The sequence below is a fragment of the Panthera onca genome, chromosome D2, assembly GCF_046562875.1.
Source record: "Panthera onca isolate mPanOnc1 chromosome D2, mPanOnc1 haplotype 2, whole genome shotgun sequence".
NCBI classification, from domain to species: Eukaryota; Metazoa; Chordata; class Mammalia; order Carnivora; family Felidae; genus Panthera; species Panthera onca.
The window spans coordinates 64,947,426-64,972,225 of NC_138349.1; the positions used below are offsets into that span (position 1 = coordinate 64,947,426).

Sequence of the window (24,800 nt, forward strand, 5' to 3'; positions counted from 1 at the left end):
GGCTCTTGTTCAACATATGCAGGGGCAAAAATCTCAAGAATAGGGTTGGCAAGTACTACTTTCATACCATGGCATACTTCTTACATGCTAAAGCAGTTGCTTGGGCCCAAGTGAAGTTTTTCATTCAAAAAATCCCTATCAACCTTAGCTTGACAATAGCTAGGCCTCCAGGATCCTGTGAGTCTTCTTTAACATATGAATATCCTTTTGGACACTTCCTCTAGTCTTTACCTCCCCTAACTCCCAAGTATACAATCAATTGCTCTTCAGAATCCCAGGGCAGCTCTTTCTGCCCATGGGTCCTCTCCCCATGCTTTAATAAAACCACCTTTTGTACCCAATTAAACAAACAAACAAACAAACAAAAAAATCCCCGTCACTTCCATCTACCCACTACTAAATCTGTATGAGAAAGGAAGCCCTCCTACTTTAATTTCTTAAATCCTCTAAAAGTTCCCAATGCTCTTTTACTGATCTCAATACTGTGTGCTTATCTTTAGAATTTTCAAACGCTATGCAATGGGTAGGCTTTTCTCGCTGAATTTATATGTGTTTATTTTCATACTCATTTTATACACATGCCTTTGATAAAGTCAACTTTACTGAGTACCCACTATGTCTGGACTCTCAGCATACAATGAACTGCATCAGGTATCCCCTGCCCTCATTGGGCCTACAGGCTTGTGGGGAAGACAGACAATAAAAGGATGACACAAATAGGTATGAAACTGACACTCTTCTAAATATGCCACAAAGAAGAGACACAAGGTTCTGGAAAATGAGATCTAAACGATAGGAGTCAACTAGACAAGGAGTACAGGCAGAAGGCATGACATGGAAGGGGTGGAAAGCCATGATGTATGGAAAGCAGAAAGAAGAAGCAATGTGAGAAACTGGAGGAAAATCAAGTGGTTGGAGTACAGAGGGCAGGGGTGAACAGCTGGAGTCTAGAGATGTGATCAGGGGCCATCACCATGAAAGGCTTTTTAGCCATAGTGAATAATATGTATTTATCCTAGGGACCAATGTGAAGGTTGGGGGAGGGGAAGGGAGATTGTAATTAGTTACATCATCTATTCGGTATTTCAAAAAAATATTTCTGGCTAGAATGCAGAGTATGGGTTGGCAAGGGGAATAGTGATGCAAACCAGTTAAACATTTTCAGCATAGAGATACTGATAGCATGGCCAAGGGGAGGAAGGATGAGATGTTCATGATTTCTAAAAAGTGAATGGATTCAAGAGACATAGAGGAGGTAAACTGACAGGCCATCTTCTGCAATATTTATGTGGAGCCCATGAGAAGTGTCAGGTAACGCTAGAGGAGAAACAAGTTTGCAAAGACAGATGCTAAGTTCAGTTGGACATGTGGAGTTTGAGTTCTTCAGGAAACATTACAGGACAGAGCAAAAAAGACATTGGATTATGGGTGTGGAGCTTGTCAGAAAGCTCTACAGTTTGGATATAAACTCGTGACACATCTTTAATTCATAGTTGTGGATATGATGGATATGATCCATAGATGGATATGACTGCCTAGAGAAAGATTATAAAGTGAGTGGTAGAAGAGAATGCTAGGACCAAAGTCTTAAGAAATTCAAGTCCATGCATCCAGGTAGTGAAGGATGAGCCTGTAGAGGATGAAATAAGGGATAGTGAGAGAAATAGAAGGAAACCCTGGAAACTGCTGGATCATGGCTGGGGGGTGGGGAGGGGAAGGGAGCAAGGATTTCATTTCAGGAGGGTGGGAGTGGTCAATTGGCTTGAATGTGGAAGATTGAGAACTGTTTATTTTATTTAGCAAGAGTGGAGAGCACTGATCAGGAGAGAATTGTTTTGAATTAAAATAAAAAGAAATCTGGGGCGCCTGGGTGGCTCAGTCGGTTAAGCGTCCGACTTCAGCTCAGGTCACGATCTCGCGGTCCGCGAGTTGGAGCCCCGCATCGGGCTCTGGGCTGATGGCTCAGAGCCTGGAGCCTGCTTCCGATTCTGTGTCTCCCTCTCTCTCTGCCCCTCCCCCGTTCATGCTCTGTCTCTCTCTGTCTCAAAAATAAATAAACGTTAAAAAAAATTTTTTTAAATAAAATAAAAAGAAATCACTAAGTGATATGTATGGGAAATAGAGTTATAACTAGTTCTATTTGTGGTCATGCCTGTTTGAGAATATTTCACATTTCATATTTTACATCTCTCTTAACATGATACTTGGGGAGCCAGCATGATAGACAGGAAAGTCATTTTGACATGCTGTTGACCATTATAGAGAAGAACTGGGGTGGATTTTGACAATAGAAGAGTCGAGGTCCTGGGGTCTGAACTGGAGAGAAAATAGGAACCTGACAGCAAGGAATTTTATGAGCACAACACTGCCTGTTCCTCCACCCAGTGGTGCTAGTGTGACCAGGGTAAATAAACCAAATGTTCACAAAGCAGTGTTGACTCGCCTCACCCACTTGCTGGCACCCCTGTGTCGTAGAAGGAGGCTGTGGGCTGACACATTGTATGGCACATTCTCGGCAACTTCTTTGAGGTGAACTTCAACTTCTCTCCCTGCACCTGCTACAACACAAAAGTCTGAGCATGCCCACTGGCAGGGGTGGGAGGTGGGGAGCAGCAGGGAGACCTCAGAGTAGAAGTTAATACCTCAGCCAGTGAACGCTGTGAGGAGACAAAGGTCAGATTGCAGAGGTGTGAGCTGCCAATGAGAGGTAAGAAAAGAAAGATGACTATTGGTAATTACTTGCAGTAGTCTGGCTAGAAAGAGGAAGTGAGAGATTGGAGGGGAGCTGGAGAGAGGTAACTGGATGAGCAACCACTTAATCAACAAATATTAAAATATCTTACATGTGTCTAGTGCTAAGAAAGGCACCAGGAAGAAATTTTCCAGCCTTAATGGAAGATCTGCCATAAGATCTATTTCTCGAATGCATAATGACTAAATATTTTGTGATCTGATTCGTTGAAACAAATGCAACATCTTCCCTCAGATATAAACCTTACTTGATCTTTATGAAACGATCAAAGAAGTTTGTGTTAAGATAAAAAAGAGAAAAAGAACAGGTCTGCCTGTGCTTTTTTTTCCCTCATCCTCTCTCCTTTCATTCCTTCTGTGTCCCAAATTTGGACAGTTCTGTTACTATCACTTATTCAGGAAATATCTTCTAGAATGGTGTTCTTAACCCTATGTTCAGAGCGTCTCATAGTACTATTTGATGTTTAGAAATAATCTAATGTATAATTCATAGAGCACTCATATATTGGAGTATTGAATATTACTACCCCATGGAAGTTAGAAATGTGAATAAAGCGGTATTCCCCTGGCCAGATTATAAGCTTTATGAGGGTTCTTGGCCCTGCTCTATTTAGAACTATCGAAAATAAAGTCAGAGTACTATAAATGGGATTTTTGCAGTTAGGTTGCAATTAAGGATCCTTGGGTAGGCAGAGAAAGGTACAAAAAATTCTTACACAAGAATTCAGGAAGATCCCTGAAAGAGATAATATTGGAACCGGGTGTTAAAAGATGAGACTTTCAGATAGCAGAAAGCTAGTAAGCAAAATCGCAGTGGCAGAAAACTACTTTGTGGAGGAGCCAGAAGAGCGAGGAGAAATGGTTTGGTATGGTTAGAGAGGCTGTGTGGAAAGCAGTAAATGCACAGATCTGGGATCCTGGAAAGCTCTGCTGAGGAGTCCTAGACTTGATCCTACAGTGACTGGAAGTGTTAGAAGTTTTCAGGCAAGTGGGGAAGCATGAGGTTTAGGAAGAAAACTGGGACCATCAGGAAAATTACGAATCAACGGGGACTGGAAGCAGGGAGTACATGAGATGGGAGGCTCCTGTCTGGATGGGAGATAGATGGTGGATGGTGGGTGAATTTCTGCCATGATGACGGCCTTGAACACGGAAAGGGGAAGTCGAGCTTCTTGTGCACGAAGTGCTTATAATCAGTTGGAGGTGTGTGTTTGGGAGGTGTGGTGATGGGGTAGAATGAAGAGGACGCCAGGTGTTCAAGCCAGGGAGAGGGACAATGCCACTGGTATTAGGTATGAAAGAAAAGTAAATTCAGGAGATGATGGGGATGAGGATCTAGCTAGAAAGCGTGAAAAAAGGTATTAATTAAGACATTTAAGTCATGGGTGTAAATGAAATTGCTTCTAAGTGGAGAACCTTGGTGAAGGCCCACATTTAAGGAAGGGAGAAGAGCCAGAAGGAAAATTTGAGGCATTTCCTACAAGATTAGAAGTGAGATTTCAAGGAAGCCAAGAAAAAGCTTCAAGGAAAAGGACTCATGTTGTGATAGGTTTCATTTATAGAGCTGACCCTTGAATAACATGGGTTTGAAATACAGGAGTCCACTAATATGCAGATTTTTTTTGATAAATACAGCACAGTACTATAAATGTATTTTCTCTGCCTTATGATTTTCTTTCTCTAGCTTATGTTATGAGAATACAGTATATAATACATGTAACATATGTTATCTGTGAGGCTTCCAGTCAACAGTAGGCTATTTGTATTTAAGTTTTGGGGAAGTCAAAAGTTATATGCAGATTTGTGACTGCACAGGGTCAGCACCCCCTAACCCCTCCATTGTTCAGGGTTCAAGTGTGTAATCATTTGGTTGTATCATTCTTTCTTCCCTTCTGGATTGGCCCCAGGAAATGGGCTGTGCAGCTGCCAGTGTTGTATCATGTCTAGGTTCACACTTCAGGCTTGCAGCTCTACCCACTATTTACTAATGAGCAGTGACTGGCCTAGAGTCATCAGCAGTCAGTGACTTCCTTGGGAAACTCCTCCCAACTACTGAGTGTGTGTGTGTGTGTGTGTGTGTGTGTGTGTGTGTGTGTTAGGAAGGCACAACAAGGGAGGAGAGCCGGGTTTATATTTAGGATTTCCATAATTCAAGCTTCATGTTTGTCTCTAGGAGTAATACGATTTTATAGCAATAACAACTACCTCCAAGCATAAGTATTGTTTTGCCCTTCATTTTTCATGGTAGGTAGTCATTCCCACTTTTGTTAAATAGTTGATTTTATTTCACTGTTCGTGTATCCTGTTTTCCATGAAATTTTTTTCCATGAATTTTGCGTCAGGAATATTTCTTTGAGGGAAGTAATGCATTTTTTCTCCTAACAATAGGTGTTATAGAAGAAATTATGTTCTCCTTTTACCTAAATTTCCAAGAAATTCAAATCCAAATGATAACTTCAATTATTTCAACTGTTGACCAATATATAGGTAGCATAATGAACTTCCTTTCTTTTTCACTCTCAACCTTGTTATTTTTATTCATATTTCATGATTTTTCTTTTTGGAAGTCACCCCAAATCCTTAAGATGAAGAGCCAGGGCATAAATAAGTACGTTCACTATTAACTAAATGTCTTTCCAGACATCATCTCACTTGATCGTCAGAACAAGCCATTGACTAGCTGGTCTTATTACTCCCACCAGAGCCATGAGGGAACAGAGTCTCAGTGAAGTTAAGGACATAAAGTTCACCCAGACAAATACTGAGTGGAATTCAACCCTGGGGCATCTTTCTCTAGTGGCAGAGTGGTCATTTCAGCCTATGTGGCTCAAACTTCTGTGGGCAGCTGGCCTATGTGTACATGGCATATGGCTGGCTGGGATAACTCTTGTTCCGATGAAAACTAATCACTGACATATGAAACTAGTCTTGTTTTGAGCAGTTTTCTTCTTGATGATGAAATAGTCTATGTTTGTATGTCCTCCCCAGATTTTATAATATTCAAGAAGCACATGAAAGAGGCCTCTCATCCAGTATTCTTGATTAAGTTATGAAAATGGAATTGAAGCTTATGTTCCCCCTTCGTACGGTAAGTAACTATGAATTTGGGTAACAGAATTGCCTTTCCCCTCCTCCTAATTTCCTCACAGTATTTACAAAAGAAATGGAAATGCTCCTGGTATGAAGGTGGCATGACTTGTGAATAATATCCAGATTTGTCTTCAGAATATTTCATTAAAAAGGAAAATTTCCATTTTTTCAGTTCAGTTGTGGTTTTTATAAATTCTAGTTTAACATGTTTTATCTGGTTTAGAATTGGAGTCATTTTGAACTACATACGAGTTTTGGTAATTAACATAACTCTTCTACCCACTTTATATACACTTGTAATTCTCTAGTGAAAACTGACATGTGGACTCTGAAAAGTCATGGCCACATACAAGGAAGGTTTAGAACTGCCAGGTTGCTGTGCAGGGGCATTTCTCTTCATCCCAGAAGCCCTAGCTTGGAGCATCCACCCCCATTTGGCCTGGGCACTAACTGTCTTTAACTGCAAAGACATATCACCTTGCAAGTGATTAGAACTGACTCATCCCACATGAACAAAATCAGGTTTTAAAGAAAGGGCAACATTATCAAGTTCTTCTAGGTATTGTGCCTGAAGGATTTAAAAATGATTTGAGACAGTTGATTCCTTTGTCCACCTACAAAATCATCTGTTATTTTCACTCTTCACTATATTTTATTTTTCTTTATATGTGCTAATGCATGTTTAAAGGAAAAATTCTATATGTATAGTTGTGAATATTCATTAATAAATTTTATTCATTGTAACAAATTAGGGAGGGAGGCATATGTGAATTTGTGGGGAGGCTGAATTATAGATAACTTTTAAATAAATGTGGCTTTTATTCTTTAAACTACATGTAGTAACTTCAACAAAACATTACAAAGTAGAAATCCTTAAGGAGACCTGTAATAATAAATCATATGAACATTCTGTTATTAGCATATAGATTGGATGTGTGTAGGAGCTTGTAAAGTGCCTGAGGTTCACTGAAAATAGTTTATTCTGTGTCTAAAAAGTGTATGCAAGATTGAAAATAAATGTTTAAAACACCATATATTACCTACCTATAAGTAAAGTGTTTGCAAAGCAAAGGTAAACATCAGCCCAGCTCATGAACAAATTATCAAAAGATTTTAAATTTATTGAAGCCATAAATTAATGAGATATTACCATGTGTGCATAAATAACTTAAAGAATAAAATTTGCTGATCCTTCTCTCATATGGATATTTGTGCTAATGAATCAGGATCCTATTTACTCTATTAGTCCCCAAAGTAATTGCTTATTTGAAGAAGTTCTGTCTTATGGGTTTTCAGTTAATTAAATCCATTTGCATTTTATGCACACATTTTAAATTCTCAAGTCCTATTTTTCATAAGCCAGATTCAAATATGTTCATGTAATAATACCTCTCATTAAGGCATTAGTCTTTCATTTTTAAAGGAACTTTCAGAATAGCCATATGCATAAAATGGTTATTAATGAAATTCAATCAATATTTTAGAAAAGTCAACCCATTAAATGTTTTTTTTTTAGTTTAAATTTTCCTATTTGTAATGGTGATTACTATGCTGAACATACTTCCAATTTCTAATTTTTTGGTTAGCTTAATTTATTCAATGATTTTTTTTTTTTTTTGCTTTGATTTTGCATGGCAGTTTTTAACTTCTAATACGCCTTTAGAATTACAAGCGACCTTTTCTCAAAGGGTGGTTTTTTTCAAGGTATGTGCATATTAACTGATTGATCTTGCCAACCCAGTTGGGAGATCACTAAAACATGAAGCAAAGCTTTTCTAAATCTAATACTAAAGAACAAGTATAATAATTCAACAAGTTAGGGATATTTTTTAAGGGTTTGTTTTCTCTTAGTTTTCAAATATTTGAGAAGTTGTGAATTAAAGTGCATAAGTGATAAAAATTGTAAATGCCTTTGTTGTATCCAAACTGTAGAAATTTTTCCGTGCTGCCCAAGTTTGGAAGCTTGAAAATGCTACTGAATTTAGGAGAGTAGAAAAAGTAGATGGAAGAGAGGCCAGGAAGCGCCTCACAGGATACACACAGTGGGCCCAGGATCTAAGACCCAAGTACTTGACAAGGCCAGATGCTGGGAAAGGCATCCGGGGGCACAATCTGGAAAGGTGATCTGGAAATCCAGTTCTGAAATCATACCTAATTGAACTATCTCTAGATGGTTATTACATGTCACCCCATTTATAGTTTATCTAGCTTATTAGTTCCTCTTTGCAAAAAAGACACAAAATGCAGAGTCTGGATACATTTGGGTACCAATTCCAGCCTAAGTTTATAGCAGAATCAAAAAAGGATAGAGTATCCAAATGGACAAAGAAAGAAAAGGAAGCAAGGGAGGGAGGGAAAGAGGATGGATATCCTAAAATCAGGATAAGTATGAATTATTTTGACCTTTTTGGCAATATTGGACAATAATGTACTTTTATTGACATCTAACATGAGATATACGTATAAAATGGAGAACAATTTTTGATACACTTTAAAATTCATACACTTTATAGTAAAAGAAGCAATTTTCATTCAATTAAGTTTTATTAATTCATTTAAGTCATGATCTATGTAAAGCATAATGCCAACAGTATCCTAAGAAGATAACATTTTCTTTGTAGTTGGAATCGCCCTAAGGAAGCATTTCTTCTCATTTAGACAAAGTAGAAATAAAGCACATGTATTACCACTCGTATAAATTTTTAATACTGAATAAAATATTAGTGTTTAGTGTGATATTGATTCTCAACATAATACTCCTCCATAATAGCATGCTAATTGGTTAGAATTAAATCAGACAGATTCAAAAACCCTGAGAATAGACCATATAACACTTGTAATTTTTTTTCATTAGTTTCCAGAACTCCAATTAAAATGGAATTAATCTGCCAAATAAAAGGCCATGGTGCAATAAAAGTTCCACATACTATGTCATGTGCATGCCTTCCTCCCTCCCAGGGCCACACCCCACAACAAGATACAGAAGTGAAGATCACTTGTGAGTTCGAACCACATAGTAACAGCCTTCAAAAGAGGCAGGCAATCTATGTGCATTCCAGCTCTATAATTTATTAACTGTGAGACCTTATGCATTTTACTTGAAACTCACAGAGCCACAGTTTCCTCATCAATAATATTACTAGTCTAATAGTACCAACCTCCTAAAGTTATTGAGGAAGTAAAACAGAGGTTCGTTTAAACTAGGGGTGATTTTTTTTCCCACCAGGAGACATTTGGTAATGCCTGGAGATGATTTGGCCTGTCCCAACTGGAGGCAGTGGGTGTGATATGGGCATTTGGGGAGTAGAAGCCAGGGACGATGCTATACAAGATGCACAGGACAGCCCCCCAAAATAGAGTCCACTGGTCCAAAGGTCAATAGTGCCAAGACTGAGAAACACTGGAGAACAGTGAAGTCATGTATGTAATGAGCATAATGTCTGAAATACAGTAGGCCCTCAAAAAATATTAGTATAATTACATTGTTATTGTTGTCATTATTTGTTTGGTAAGAAACTCCAAATCACCCTGGTGGTATCAGGACTGGGTACTACAAGCAATTCAGTAAGCCCATTCCAGTACAATAATGCCTATCTGCTAAGTCATCAGATGGACTGTCCAATTTTTAGGTGCCTTCAGGAATGGACTGACCCACTTAATGCCTGACTAGTCTACCAAACTCATAGATAGGATTGTACCAAAGTCCATGGGCTATCATTTAATTTGTACCTTCTTAGAAATTAGGAAAAAAACAGGAAAAGACAAATAAAAAGTAACTTATCGTACCAGGTGACTATTACTTTCTAACTCTTGCTAATAGTAATGGCTCATGAGTCTCCTGATGATCATTTTTTTTTATTTTTTTTAACGTTTATTTATTTTTGAGACAGAGAGAGACAGAGCATGAACAGGGGAGGGGCAGAGAGAGAGGGAGACACAGAATCCGAAACAGGCTCCAGGCTCTGAGCAGTCAGCACAGAGCCCGACGCGGGGCTCGAACTCACGGACCGTAAGATCATGACCTGAGCTGAAGTCGGACGCTTAACCGACTGAGCCACCCAGGCGCCCCTTGATGATCATTTACTTTACAAAATAAGTTGATGTCTGGACATCATTTGTCTGGCAAATGGAAATATGGTCTTCTGGTTAACATAAGATCTTGACTATATATGGTACACAAATGTTATCAATTTTAAAACAAATTGAATGCAACAAAATAGTTTTAGCTTTATGTTAAAACAGTTTAGAGAGGGAAAACTCTTGCTTAATGCAAAACCTTCAAGGTCAAAGAGACCTGAGTTTGAATTTCAGCTTTATGACCTTCAAGCTGTGTGACCTTGAATGGTTTGTCTTCTCTGAGCTCAGTTTCCTCATCTGTTTAATAGGTAGAAAACTATGTCACAGGGTTGTTGAGAGAATTAAATGATACATGCAGCATTTGACATTTATCAGTAGTGAATAATTATTACCATTTCTTCTGGAGACCTTGCATTGCCTTGAGGTTGTTATCATAGCCACCGGTTTTTATTGTAAGAATGGTAACTATGATGTGTAGATACTTTTTATTAACAGAGGAAGCTCAAAATAATCCATAGCCTCAATAAACAAAAAATCTTAGACTTACTTCAATAAAAGTGATTTAAGAAGAAAAAAGAAAAGGTACATATTATACATGGAATTTCCCAGTGAGAATTTTTTTTTAAGGAAAAGATGGATTTCCTAAATTAAAGAATGAATGATGTGCACATCTTTCCGGCATATTTTAATATAGTTGATAATCCACTTTTTAATTAGCCACCTAATTATAATTCAATAGAAATTTCCCTAGGTGAATGTAGTAACCTACTTCAGAGAGAGAAATGGAGCTCTGAGTGGGCGCTCCTACTGTAAATTTTGACACTTTTTCAGGTTCAATTTGTTCTAAGGCTAACTGGCCCAGGAGAGATGGGGAGAGCTGTGTTTCATAACCTAATAATTCCCACTGCCAGGAAGGTTGACAATAAGGCCAAGTTCACCTTTCATTGGTATTTTTATTTTTCTCTTTTCTTTGTTCCCTGGAGAAGACCCAACTCTTTTTTTTTTTTTTTTTTTTTTTTTTTTTTGTGCTCCCATCATTCAAATGTTTTAAATTTGAAAACAAAAACATTTACACATAATCCAAACTACACCCTCCTTCATTTTCTTGGGAATTTGGTGTCTTCTCAACTCAGGTTTCCCTTACTTCCAGCTCCTGAGAAGCAGGAGGCTGGAAGGCATGTGAGGAGACCATCTCAAGGTTTAATTCCACAACCCAGACTGTGCCAAGGAGGGAGATTACTTTTTAATCTATTCCTTAGCAATAGATGTTTGAATTTCTTAATCCTTAATATACTTTTTATCATTAGTTGCTCATCACCTTAGTCTAAAATGTTTTCAAACTCACCAACTTTTGCTTTATTAATTGATTAATAAATTGATTGCTTTATTAAATCTCTCTTCCAACCAGTTATAGCTTTGTGTAATTACAACTTCAATATATTTGAATGTAATTGTATACTATTGTCTCTCATTAATTTCTGGCTCATATCCATTAAACATATACAGACAAGAGAGGTGAACTTCTCACTTTAATTATTTCCTTGCTTTCACCCCTTGCCTCCTACAGTCTATTTTCAATAAAGTATGAGTCAGATAATTTTGTTCCTTTACTCAGAACTCTCCAGTAGATCCACTTCAACCTGAGTAAAAGCTAGAGCCTAATGATGGTCCTCAATGCCATATATGTGACCACCATGACCACCATCTCCTGCCCCAACTCATACATTCACTCCACTCTAATTATTCTGGTTTCCTTACAGTTCTGTCGGTATACCAGACATATCTCTGTCTCAGGGCCTTTGCACTTGCTATTTCTTGTCTGAGACAGTCTTCCCCCAGGACTACACATGATTTACTCTCTCATCTCCTTCAAGTCTTTGTTCAAATGTCAACTTCTCAATAAGACCTTCACTGACTACTCTTCTAAAAATGCAACCCCTTCCTTTAAAAAAAAAAGGGCGGGAGGCTGGGTAGCTCAGCCAGTTAAGCATCTGACTTCAGCTCTTGTCATAATCTCGCAGCTCCTGAGTTCAAGCCCCACATCGAGCTCTCTGCTGTCGAGGCAGAGACCACTTGGGATCCTCTGTCTTCTTTCTCTCTGCCTCTGCCCCTCCCCCACTTGCACACATGCTCCTGCACTCACGCACTGTCTCTCTCTCAAAAATAAGCATGTTTGTTTGTTTTTGAGAGAGAGAGAGAGAGATGGGGGTGGGGAGAGGCAGGGAGAAAGGGGGCACAGAGGATCCAAAGTAGGCTCTGCACTGTCAACAGAAGAGCCCAATGTGGGGCTCAAACTCATGAACCATGAGAACATAACCTGAGCTGCAGTCAGAGTCTTAACCGATTGAGTCACCCAGGCACGCCCCCAAAATTTTTTTAAATAAAAAATAAATGAAAAAAAATGTAACCCCTTCCCACACTATTTTCCTTCCTTGATTTATTTTTCTCCATAATACTGGTCATTCTCTAATAATTTCTGTGGTTTTCTTATTTATTTTCTGTCTCCCTCCACTAGAATGTAAGCTTCATGAGGGCAGCAATTTTTGTTATTTTTGACCAAGCACCTACTCCAATGCCTAGTATCTGGCAGACACTTGATAGATATTAGTTAAACTGAATTGAAGTAAAATTACACACTTATTGACCTTATTTCATTTCCCTCAAAGCTTTCATTTCCCTTCTGGTAGTCCTTATCTTCTCGTGTTCTGCCATTATAGCTCCTATAGGACATCTTTGATCCCCCAACCCCCAGGTGGATTTTGGAAATGGAAGAAACAGTTTCACTGTGCTTCCTTTTCACTGATCACTGACAAGCTTTACTGGGATAAATTTGCATTTTAGCCATATTCCTTTCCTATTAGATGAGGAGATTGTTATTACCAAAATGGTGAACTGACCGGGATAAATTAGATTCCTGATCAGAACACTCGGGTGAATCTTGATGGAAAAGAGAGGGAGAGAGGGACAGAGGGAGAGAGGGAGAGAGAGATGGAAATGCTAAGCTCTATAAATAGGTATCCTTTTCTTAGCACACATGTTCCTAGCATAAATATTAGATCCTTAAACCTGATTCAAGAAAATACATACTTCCTGATGACAAGAAAGCCATAAATATAGTTCATGACCAAAGATTAGTCACTGTTTATTATTGCTGGTGACACATGATACGTTGGGGAGATCTGGCAATATTTCAGACATCTCCAGTCAGCCATTTATCATTTCACAGTGGAAGATGAGGAGGTATTTCTATATTAACAGCCCCTGTAATAAGGGAGTGAGTGAAGAAACATCTGATGTGTTTTATCATTGAGAGTCAAAGGGACACTGACAATGTTAAAAATGTGCTGAGTAGATTACAGGTTTTGTACAAGTTGGTCTTCTAAACAAGAAGACTCCTTTTTTTAAAAAGTAGTAGAAGAAAAAAGGAACTATGTTCTACGTTGCTTACTTCTCCCTTGTGCCCCTGAATGATATTTCTAGACTTGAGAAACTGTTTCTGAGAAACAGAAGCTTGATTTGTCTCCAAAGCCTCTAACATTCTGAGCAGCATGATGGCCTTGAGACTCTGCTGCTTCAGGCCATGCTGCGGTCCCAGCACAGGATTACCCTGCAGTTATGCAACAGAGACCCAACGCACCTGCCCTCCACCCAGTGTAACAATGTTTCCCTATTTCAACCTAAAATTTAGAATAAATCAAGGCACATAGCATGTTAACAACTTCCACCTGATTAAAAAATTCAAGACTATGTTCCCTTCATAACTACTATGGCCATGCAAGTGAAAGACATAAAGCTCTCTGGGAGAGGATTTTAAAAAGGGGCTTGGGGATGTGAATGGCCAAGAACTGTATCTTAGAAATGGTGGGAGTGAGCCACTGAAAAGTTTTTAACATAACCAATAACTTCTGCAATGCTCTGCAGAATTCTGAAGACACCATTAAAAATTAAATAAAAAGCCTCAGCTTGGTTTTGTGTGTGCTTCAATAGGCAAAAAGATATATTTAATGCAGAGGGTGTTGAATCTGAATTAGTACAAATATTATTAATTTAATGTTCATACTGCATTTTATGGTTTGTAAACTGCTTAGCAATAATTTTATATATTTTTCCTCACAGCGCCACTGTAAAATATATCGGTATTTTATTTTTCCCATTTTATAGATGAGGCAACCTTTAATAAGTGATCTATTTCTTTCCTGTGCATATTGGTTAACTGGTAAATGATTAATTTATGTCTGCATGAACTTCATCATGCAGAGTATTTATTTTAGTGTGAGTTGGTATTTATTTTACCGACAAAGCATTATAGTATCCAATTATATATGCATGTTTTAAAGGCAGTAAAGCAGTCACCAGTAGTTAATGCAACATTAAGTCAGAGATTTTAAATGCACAGTAAATTCTGAGTGAGGGTATTTAAATCAAGCAGCACCCTTTCTCCCTGCTCTCATCCATGTGGGTAAGCAATGGCCCTTCTATAAAATGACCACGTGGCATCCGTCCTGTGACGTGGAAAAGATGTGCTGAGATTTTCAGAGCTTAAAATCTTAACTGAAGAGAAATACCAAAAGGTTTATAATTACATCTGGCAAAAGTTCAAGAGTAAACAAATCTTATCATTTATATCTGCCTATAGAATAACTTGCAATTGGGGGGCTTCTACCTTGCCTGTTTTTTCTTCCCTCTTTCTTATGTGCCTCCATTTTTTCCTTTCATTTTCTTTATCAGTTCTCCTTCACTAAGATGGTCGTTGTGGCTGCTGGTATGAACAAGTATAAGTAACCCCACACGAGTGATATATTAAGGCTGAATAAAAAGGGTAACGTGACTACAGTATTTGCATTCTCTCTCCATATTGCACTCTATGAGCTATCAGCAAAACTGCTTTTCAATGGGTGTGGCATATGAAGTCCACGGTTCTCAAAATGCTCCCTAAGCACTGACTCAGCAATACCCTCTAATATCATTTCATACTTTACCCCTATAGAGGACAAAGCACCAAGAAGTTCATTTATCCATAAGTCAAATTTTTTAGCTAATTAGAAATATAATTTCTTTTCACAATAACTTATAACATATAATTTTCCCTTATTTATTGATCTCAAGACTCTTAAATTTAGCCAATAAAGCTAAGGATTTTTAAAATTCATTGAAAGATTCCAGCCCTAATTTCACATGCAAAAGTCTAAATATTGGCATGTTAGCTGTCAAAGGCAGATGATTTAAAACACATTGTGTGTGCTGGTACTTAAATGCTTCCAGATTCAGAAACTGTCTCTTTCAAACTTAAAATGTACTTAAAGACCCAGGAAGTGATACCAATTTTGTGAAAATATTTATATTATTAAAAATTTGGGGGTCGCCTGGGTGGCTCAGTTAGTGAAGCATCTGACTCTTAACATCTCATAGTTCATGGGATCGAGCCCCACATAAGGCTCTGCACTGACAGTGTGGAGTCTGCTTGGGATTCTCTGTATCCCTCTCTTTCTTCCCCTCCCCTGCTCACACTTGCTCTCTCTCTCTCTCTCTATCTCTCTCAAAATAAATAAATATTATAAAAATTTTTTGTACACACTGAAATATAAACTCCATTACATCAGATCTACTAGTAAGATAACATATTATGAAGTAATATTTTTTAAATTTATGTGATTTGCTATGGGACCTACTGAGCAGTATCTATGTATTCAGGACACAGATGTTTTAAAAATAAATCTGTAAAACAAGGAGCATTACCAGAGAGGAATGTCACTGAAGTACCATCCTCAGGCTCCCTGCTTAGAGATCAGTAATAAAAGGAATCAGCACCCCAGTGTGATATTTTCTAACTCAGAATTAGATGGACTTGACCCTTAAATAAGCACAGTGGATTACTTTCATATAATGATTCCCGCTCTCTCTCTCCATATATATATATATATATATATATATATATATATATATATATACACATACATACATATGCATATATGCATATGCATATATACATATACATACATACATATATGTATATGCGTGTGTGTGTGTGTAAATGCACACACACATGGAGATTTTAGCCATCTTACTCTGTTATAAAAATAGAGAAAACGTGTAATCAAAAGAAACATTTCAAGTATTAAAGTATAAATTAAATGTATGAAATACAGAAATTTCTTCCTTTTAAAAATCGTTCCATCTAATAAAATGTCCAAATAGAGTGCTATCATAGTTTCCTTACATGCCACAGTTCCAATATCCAATACCCCAAGGCTTTTCCTAGTCCAAGACTTTCCCAAAGGCATTTATTATTCCCATTTACATTTATTTGACCCGTATTGCAGCTTCTAAATTGGACACATCATCTTCCCTGAGAACTCGGTGTCCTTACATAGCCTTACAGGAGAACTGTAAGTTATATCACTTTCTGATGCAACAATGAACTAAATGGGCAGAAAAGCGTAAGACTCCCTCACACTTCCTTGTTTTCCACCACCCCTCACATAACATGAAACACAAGTGAGTGTCCCATTATTGTAAATGTTGAACTGGGCTTGATTCCCAGTTCTCAGTCTCGTAATCCCAGAATCCATTATTATGGTGTTTCTGTTTTCATCAATTGTCATCTTTTTATATAATTCTGTAAGCTTTTGCCAAAAATAAACATTTCGAGGAGGGATTCTTATATGGAAAAACTGAAATATAATGTTCATGCTAAGGAAAAACATTTATTCTTTTTTAAAGAGAGAACTTTTCACCAAGCATCATGATTTTCCAGAACTGCATAGATGGAGAAGTTGCTGAAACTCAATCTTGCTTCCTGATAAAGTCAATATATCATTTGCACAGTTATTACCTAGAGCTTCCATGAAAACTAATAAAAAGTATTTCAGCTTAAAATTTCAGCTTCTAGTTTATACTTAACTAAAAATCTCTTACAAGTAAGCATTCTTGTCCATCAGAAGTTGGTACAGAAGAAGGAAGTTCAAAGGAGTAAATATGGGAAGTGCCTTTCCAGCCCTAATAGGGTAAGAAGATCCTGGCCCGAGAACATGGATCTCTAGACCATGGAGCAAATATATCCCTGAAGAGAGAAAAATCCATTAGGTTGTCATGGCTTTGAAACATCAGCCATTTACACTTGCCAGGTCCTGAACCCACATTCACTTGGTAATCAGTTCATTGATTAGAATTCTTCTTCTCATCTACTTATGTGTATATATCTATACCTACAGGGAGAAAATACAGCAGTCAATATAACTCATTAGGTTGATGGATATATTTCTTATTATAAGTTAATATATTGGGATTTTTCTGTAAAGACGCTTTTTAATTACTATAAATATTGTCAATGAGATCATTTTAAAATTCTAAAACTCTCAGCCACATGTACAGAGGTAAAAGTTCCATTTCTGGAACATGAGACTAAAAAGAGTAATTTCTCATCCATATTTGCTTTTAAAATACAGCCACTCCCATACATGCTATCACAATGCCTTCCCCACCCCACAGGAAAGGGAACTAATGCTTGTAAGAAATGATAGTCGATAGTCTTACACACTATCCTCAAAGAAAGTTATTTGTTCAGGTTCACCCAACCAGTAACTAACAGAGATTAAAACTCAGGTCTGATAGATGCCCTTTCAACTAAACTTATGTCTTTACTTAGAATCCACTAATAGCAACATAGGCTGTGACTAGGAGAAGCAGGTAAGTACTCCCTGGCTGCTAGAGAGAAACACTGATCCTACTGGCTGTTTCCTCTAAACAAGCCTAAACCCAAATCTCCCGTCCAAGAAGTTGGTGTTCTCTATCTGGCGCTTTTATCTTCATGGACATGTGCAGAAACCTTGTCTGATGATTTAGCTATATATATATTTTGGAGTCTGATTTTTAAAGTAATTCAACACAAAGACATTTGTTCACAGTAAACTTAAGAATGGATTGTATATTACCAGGGAACTGGAAAAGCAAAGAGAAATGATAATTATTTTACCAAGCAATTTCATAGCTGTCTTTCATTGTCTATTCATATCTCTTTATTTGGTCTGGCTAGTTATGAAACCAGCTCCCATTATTACATTTTGTTAATTGAAATATAGCTTTAATTGTTCCCAAGTATACTTTTATATTTTTTACCTAACACTAATCTGAAAAAGGTCTTAAACCTATTTAATTGGAGCTGGTAGGAATAGAGGTGAGGGCACTCCTAAATTAATTATAAGCTTGGTGAGACAGAGATGAAATATTTTGGATTTTTGACCATGCATGTTAGGTATTAGGAGAATTATATTTCATGTTATGGAGATGAACAGAAAATTCTGGAGATGATTTTTAAATCTTAAAGAATCAGGTATTGGGGCGCCTGGGTGGCTGAGTCGGTGGACCATCCGACTTAGGCTCAGGTCATGATTTCGTGGTTTGTGAGTTAGCACCCTGCGTCGGGCTCTGTGCTGACAGCTCATAGCCTGGAGCCTGCTTCCAATTCTGTGTCTCCCTCTCTCTCTGCCCCTCCCCTGTTCATGCTCTGTCTCTCTCTCTCTGACAAAAATAAACACTTAAAAAAAATTTGTAATAAAAAAAAGAATCATAGGTATCAAATATTTATTCAGTCAGTTTGACTTCATTTAATGAAGTCATCCTTCCATTTTCCAGGAAACTATTTTGCTTAAACTAGTTCCAACATTAAAATCTTTCTTTAAGAAAAGATTATCACTAAAGAATGACACTGTATAATACAAACAGGAACTCATTTCAGTGTTTAGCCTACCTCCTCAATTTGAGTAAATTCTTCCTAATATCTAAGTAAAGTCTCTCCCAAAATGGCCCGTATCTTCTCCTCTGCAAGTAATGTAGCACTAATTTATTCTCCATAGTCTTGGTTCTTCATCCTTGTAATGCTTGGTTTGAATCTATATTCTCTGCATCCTCCCAGGCCTCCTTTCTTAATGGGTGTCTCCGTGTTTCCAGATGTCAGGGTTGTTTCTTTGGGAGTATAAAACCCAAAGGGTGTTGCCTTCCTCACTGTAGCTCTGATGCTTCTATGATAAAACCCCCTAAATATTTTTTTTTCAAAATTCCTTCAGAAATTTACATATTAAAAACAAAGAGCAAACAAAAGAAGGCTATCTCAGATAAGGCTCAAATGGAGTTTATGCTGAAAATTTTCAAGAAGAGTATGAATACTTTTCTTTCTTGGATGCTATTTTGAACGGTGACAGGATGAACTAAGTGACCTCTTGATGATCTTCCAGCCCTGTGATTCTGTGATAATCTTAGCTTCCAGCATTTCATTTTCTCTAAACACTAAAATCTAATCTGCCCTAAGATATGAGAGTGTTTAACAGATGAAAACCTTTTAATGGAGGAAAGATTCTGCTTGTTTTCTTGGAAGTAATTTTCTTAACAATTGCTTACATTTATATTCAAGGCAGCCTATACTGAATCATTAAATCCAAAGAAAATCATAAAAGAAAAATTAGCAGACATATTATATAATGACATGCAATTTATTTCTTGACTTTTGCCTTTATTGTTCTGCATTAGAAACATTTACTCCTGTAGACGTGGTTAAAGGATTCATGAACTCCACTTTCTTAAATCTAAAACCATTCTTGCTTTCTATACCACAATTGTTTCTACTTAAAAAGGAGACGTATGTTAGTACCAGTAGACATTTTACTTCCAAGCGGCTACTTTCTGAGCGGGGCAGCCATAGAGCAAATTACATCTGACAAGTCTGTTTAGTAAAGATTAGCTGTAGTTAGATTAAACAGACCTTGAGCCTGCCATTTAATCCACCACTACTGGTTGTGTGTGCCCAGCCAGTGACGATACTTGCAGGCACAGAAATTAGATTATTAGTTTTCATTGCTTTTTAATCAGCTGTTTTTGAACCAGTGGAAAACTTTAGGCATAAAGTGAAAAACAGCCCTTCCACATATCAAATGGATGATCTACTTGATTCTAGATTCAGGTGCTAATATTATTAATTACATTATCAGTACTACTAATGATGATGATAAGAGTGTTACATAAAAACTAGCTACCCTGAGCTATAATCTCTGGCAGAGCTTTACACAGATTATTTATATTGAATCCTCACAACTGTTCTCTGGAGTTTTACCAAAATAAAAATGGTGAGTTATGCATATATTCTGGGACATTTTTTTTCTGATATTGACTCGGAGCATCCATAAGTATTTTTCAATGAGTTGTTCAGCATTCAGTTGATTATTTTTTGTTGTTGTTTGGTCCAACTGCAGTTTGGATGATATAGAATGAACATAGAAAACCATAGCATTAATCTTGGACTGTAAAAGCCCTATTTGTATTGTGACACAAATATAAATGTAAAGCAAGCAGAAAAAATGCTATGTAAGCTCTTTTCTGAGCTTAGTATTGTTAGAAAATATTTAACTCTTGTGTTGTTTGGTAGCTTTTCTATTGTGTGTACCGTAAGTGCAAAAAGAATTACACTAGAGTTAAAAATTAGTCTGAAATTTCATAGTGAACTATTTTTATCAAAAACTTATCAGTTCCTCCAGTAAATGGGCAGCACTGAACTTTATACAATTGCCAAGAACCAAGAAATATAGAATTAATATTAAACACAGATCTGAGTTATATTGATCAGCAAATACTTGATATAAGCTGCTAAAAAGAAAAGCCATGTATTATCATATTCCTTGTCTCTTGAATAAATACATGTCCTATGGGTCGAATAGTGGGTTTATATACCTACAGAGGGTAGCATTTGGTTGTGCCTAATGTAAGGTCTGCCTGCCACTCACATCACGTAAGTAAGCCCCACTCTATTCAAAACTGGGAAGTATTTTATTTTATTTTATTTTATTTTATTTTATTTTATTTTAACATTTATTTATTTTTTGAGAGAGAGAGACACAGAGTGTGAGTGGGGGAGGAGCAGAGAGAGAGAGAGGGAGACACAGAATACAAAGCAGGCTCCAGACTCTGAACTGACAGCACAGAGCCCGACACGGGGCTGGAACTCAGAGACCGTGAAATTATGACCTGAGCCGAAGTCGGACGCTTAACTGACTGAGCCACCCAGGTACCCCTGAATTGAATATGTCTTTAAGTTTAAAATTTAAATTCTAAACACACTAGTCACATTTCAGTGCCCAATAGCCAAATATGGCTGGTGGCTACTGTATTGGCCAGATAGATTACAAACTCTCCTTAAAGGAAGATTAAAACTGGGAAGTATTTTTAATGCAATGTGTATAATTGGAATAGAACTGTCAACAACCACAACCTATGTTTTTTTGAAAAGCTGACACTATTATAGGCAAACAATCACGGATCACCATGCCATTCTGCTAAATGACAGCAAGACTCACCCATAGCACTGAATGGTCGCTCTGCCAGAAACCACTGGAGACCACACTGGAAATGGAGTTTCTGGGTGATGGTTTTACCCCATTGGCCTTGTATGTATCAATTAAGCAGTTGCCCTGGTTGTCCAGTTCTTCCCCTGCTGACATCATAACTCAGACTGTTAAAAATGTCTGCAATCCCATCGTCTGCTCTCCAGGGCTTTCACCTTGAGATGGAGAAAGGGACTGTATGGTCTCGCTTACTCCATCTCCCCAACTTCTAAAAGTACAGCCTGACAGTGACCAAAAGAGCTAAGTCAATGCCACCGTACAATAAATGGTTGGCAAACAGCTCTGGAACTAAAAGACTCTTAAGGTTGAAGGGAACCTTAAAGGTCATAAATGATGATCCTACACTCTTCTGATGATTAAAGTGATATTCAAACACCACTGATGATAGGAATCAATCTCTTGTCCTCCCAACTTCAGATTGCTCTAATTGATACAAAGTCCTTACATTAACTATAATGTGGCTCTCTGCAAATTCCACTTACTGGTCTTTAATGTACTTTGGAACTAATGAAATGTTTATGTCCTCTTTGATACCCCAAGAAGTTCCTTTCCAATGCTTCCTCATTCTCTCTGGTTTCCTTCCTCAATGCCCTTGTCACTTTCCTCTCAACATGGTCCAATTTTTTTATATTCTTTATTTTTGAGGGGGGAAGGGGCAGAGAGAAAGACAGAATCCCAAGCAGACTCTGCACTGACAGTACAGGGCTCAAATTTACAAACTGTGAGACCATGACCTGAGCCAAAATCAAGAGTCAGTTGCAATGCTTAACTGACTGAGCCACCCAGATCCCCTGAACATGGTTCAATTTTTTAACATTTCGCAAATTCAGAGTATGATTGGGACTTGCGCAGGATAAAACACAATTCCAAGCACTGTCTTGCTATTAATACTGAATTTGCTGGGGGCGCCTGGGTGGCGCAGTCGGTTAAGCGTCCGACTTCAGCCAGGTCACGATCTCACGGTCTGTGAGTTCGAGCCCCGCGTCAGGCTCTGGGCTAATGGCTCGGAGCCTGGAGCCTGTTTCAGATTCTGTGTCTCCCTCTCTCTCTGCCCGTCCCCCGTTCATGCTCTGTCTGTCTCTCTCTGTCCCAAAAATAAATAAAAAATAAAAAAAAATTAAAAAAAAATAAAAAATACTGAATTTGCTGTTGTGGCAACTATATCAGAGTGACACTTGAAATTCCTACGTGCTTCTCAAATATCTAAACTAAGTCACATGTACCCCATCCGGTACCTGTGTAGCTGGGTTTTTGTCTCCTTGTTTTGGACCACCATAGTAGATTTCATTAATGTTACCTCATTAAATTTGTTCCATCCTACCAACTTTAATGTTTTTTCATGAGGAATGAAGAATGAATTCTAATCCTGTCATCTCACTTATCCACTATGTAAAATCCTAACTAGTATCATCTATAAATCTGACTAGCACATTCTCTATTTATATTAATACCTGATCTTTTTAAAGTGTATTTATCTATTTTGAGAGAGAGACAGCATGAGTGGGGGAGGGGCAGAGAGAGAGAGAGAGAGAGAGAGAGGGAGAGGGAATCCCAAGAAGGTTCCATGCTGCCAGGGCAGAGCCTGACATGGGGCTTGAACTCATGAACCATGAGATAAGATTATAAGCTGAAAGCAAGAGTCAGATGCTTAACCAAGTGAGCCACTGACATGCCCTAATACCTGATCTTTTTAAATGTTGACAATAACAGGACTGAGCCATCACTATCAAAAATACCCTTTCATGAGCATCCGTCTTTGGTTCAGGTCATGACCTCATGGTCCTTGAGTTCAAGCCCCACATCGGGCTCTGTACGGACAGCTCAGAGCCTAGAGCCTGCTTCAGATTCTGTGTCTCCCTCTCTCTCTGCCCCTCCCACATTCACACCCTACTCCCTCTCTCTCTGTCTGTCTCAAAAATAAATAAACATTAAAAAAAAAAAAAGCAGAAGAAGAAGAAGAAGAAGAAGAAGAAGAAGAAGAAGAAGAAGAAATGCCCTTCTAGGTAGCCATTAATCATTCATTGCTATTCTCTAGGGGTGGCTATTCAACAAAATTGCCAACACCCTGGATTTTTAGCTCATATTTCTTCACCTTAGCCAACAAGACACTACACAAATGCCTTGGCAGATATCCTGCAGAAATCCAGATATACTAGTTACCCCCATCGGCTAATCCATTAACCCTTTCAGAGAAGGAAATGATGTTCATCATCTACATGATCTATTTCATGGTGAATCTTTTGGAATCCAGCTGTGAGCCTTACCACAGTGATTTGAGGCTCACAGATATGTACATTTTAAGAAACTGCATCCCTACCCCTTTAGAAATCAGATTCACATTTGCCAATCTCCATTCATGCTTCCCACAGTCCCGACAGTCCCTCAGAAATGTCAGCAGGGGTGTCACAGGTTTCATATGCTGCAGGGGTCTCAGCTTATTCATTTGTCCCTAGCACCTAGCACAGTGTCTAGAATGGAAGAGGCATCCTACTATTTTTAAGGACTCAAAATACTCAAGTTAAAATACTCAGTCAAAAATATCAGCTCAGATCATTGATTCCAAGGTTGTGAGACTGAGCCACACATCGGGCTCCACACTGATGGCGTGGAGCCTGCTTGATATTCTCTCTCTCCCGCTCCCTGCCCCTCCCCCGCTCCCTCCCTTCCTCTCTCTCTCTCTAATAAATAAACTTTTAAACAAGGAAAAGCACAGTCCAAACTTGATATTTGGGTGTTTATATTCATGTTTTTAAAACTCTAAAATAAGAATCTTATAGGTCAGAAGACCATATTAATTTATACACCACATTAGAATTTTGAATTGAACCAAGAACACTCTCACAACCGATCACATGCCACACTTTCTTCCTGTGGTTGTAAATGACATCCCCCAGGTTTACAGAAAGATGGTCTGGATTTCACCTGGAGACATCTGGGCACTAGTGTTCCTGCTGAGGCTCAGAAGGAGCCATATTTGAATTGTTTGGGGGTGTGGAGACATTAAAGAATATAAGAAGGCAAAGCCGGACTTTGGAGGAGAAGGGAGGGAGGCTTCCAAGTCGTTCCATAAGGCCTCATCCCTCTGTGCCCCTAGCACTGCACCCTTTCTCTGTTCCTCTGTTCCCTTTTGTTCATCTCCAGGACCAAATTCTCTTAGGACCTGGCCCCTCCTCTGCTAGCATAATATAACCTACAGCTCTCCTTTTATCACACTCCTTAGGGAAATTTAAGCCAGAAGGAAAGGAGAATTTCAGGTGGAACACGCTAACAAAGAAGGTGATGATGACAAATCTCACATTTCAATAAAATCCTGGTAACTGAGATTTGAGATACTCAAAAGAATTACAGAAACACCAACACTGTCTCTTTGCCCCAAGGTTGCTGTCATTTCTGAGGGACTGAAAAAAAGTGATGTGCAGGGACACAGCTCCCACTACCAAGAGTCCTGGAAGGCATGGAGAACGTGGGCATCCTCTTACACCCTCTCTGTTCATC

The 24,800-nt window shown here is 38.2% G+C and overlaps 1 protein-coding gene across 4 annotated transcripts in view; it reads left to right on the plus strand.

The window, feature by feature from the left end:
• Positions 1-24,800, plus strand: part of RHOBTB1 (Rho related BTB domain containing 1) — a 122,638-nt gene that overhangs the window by 9,516 nt on the left and 88,322 nt on the right. For all 4 annotated transcript variants that reach the window (XM_060642681.3, XM_060642680.3, XM_060642678.3 and 1 more), the window contains one exon: positions 5,740-5,839. The gene's annotated coding sequence lies outside the window, so the exon portion shown is untranslated. The remainder of the gene's footprint in view (positions 1-5,739; positions 5,840-24,800) is intronic.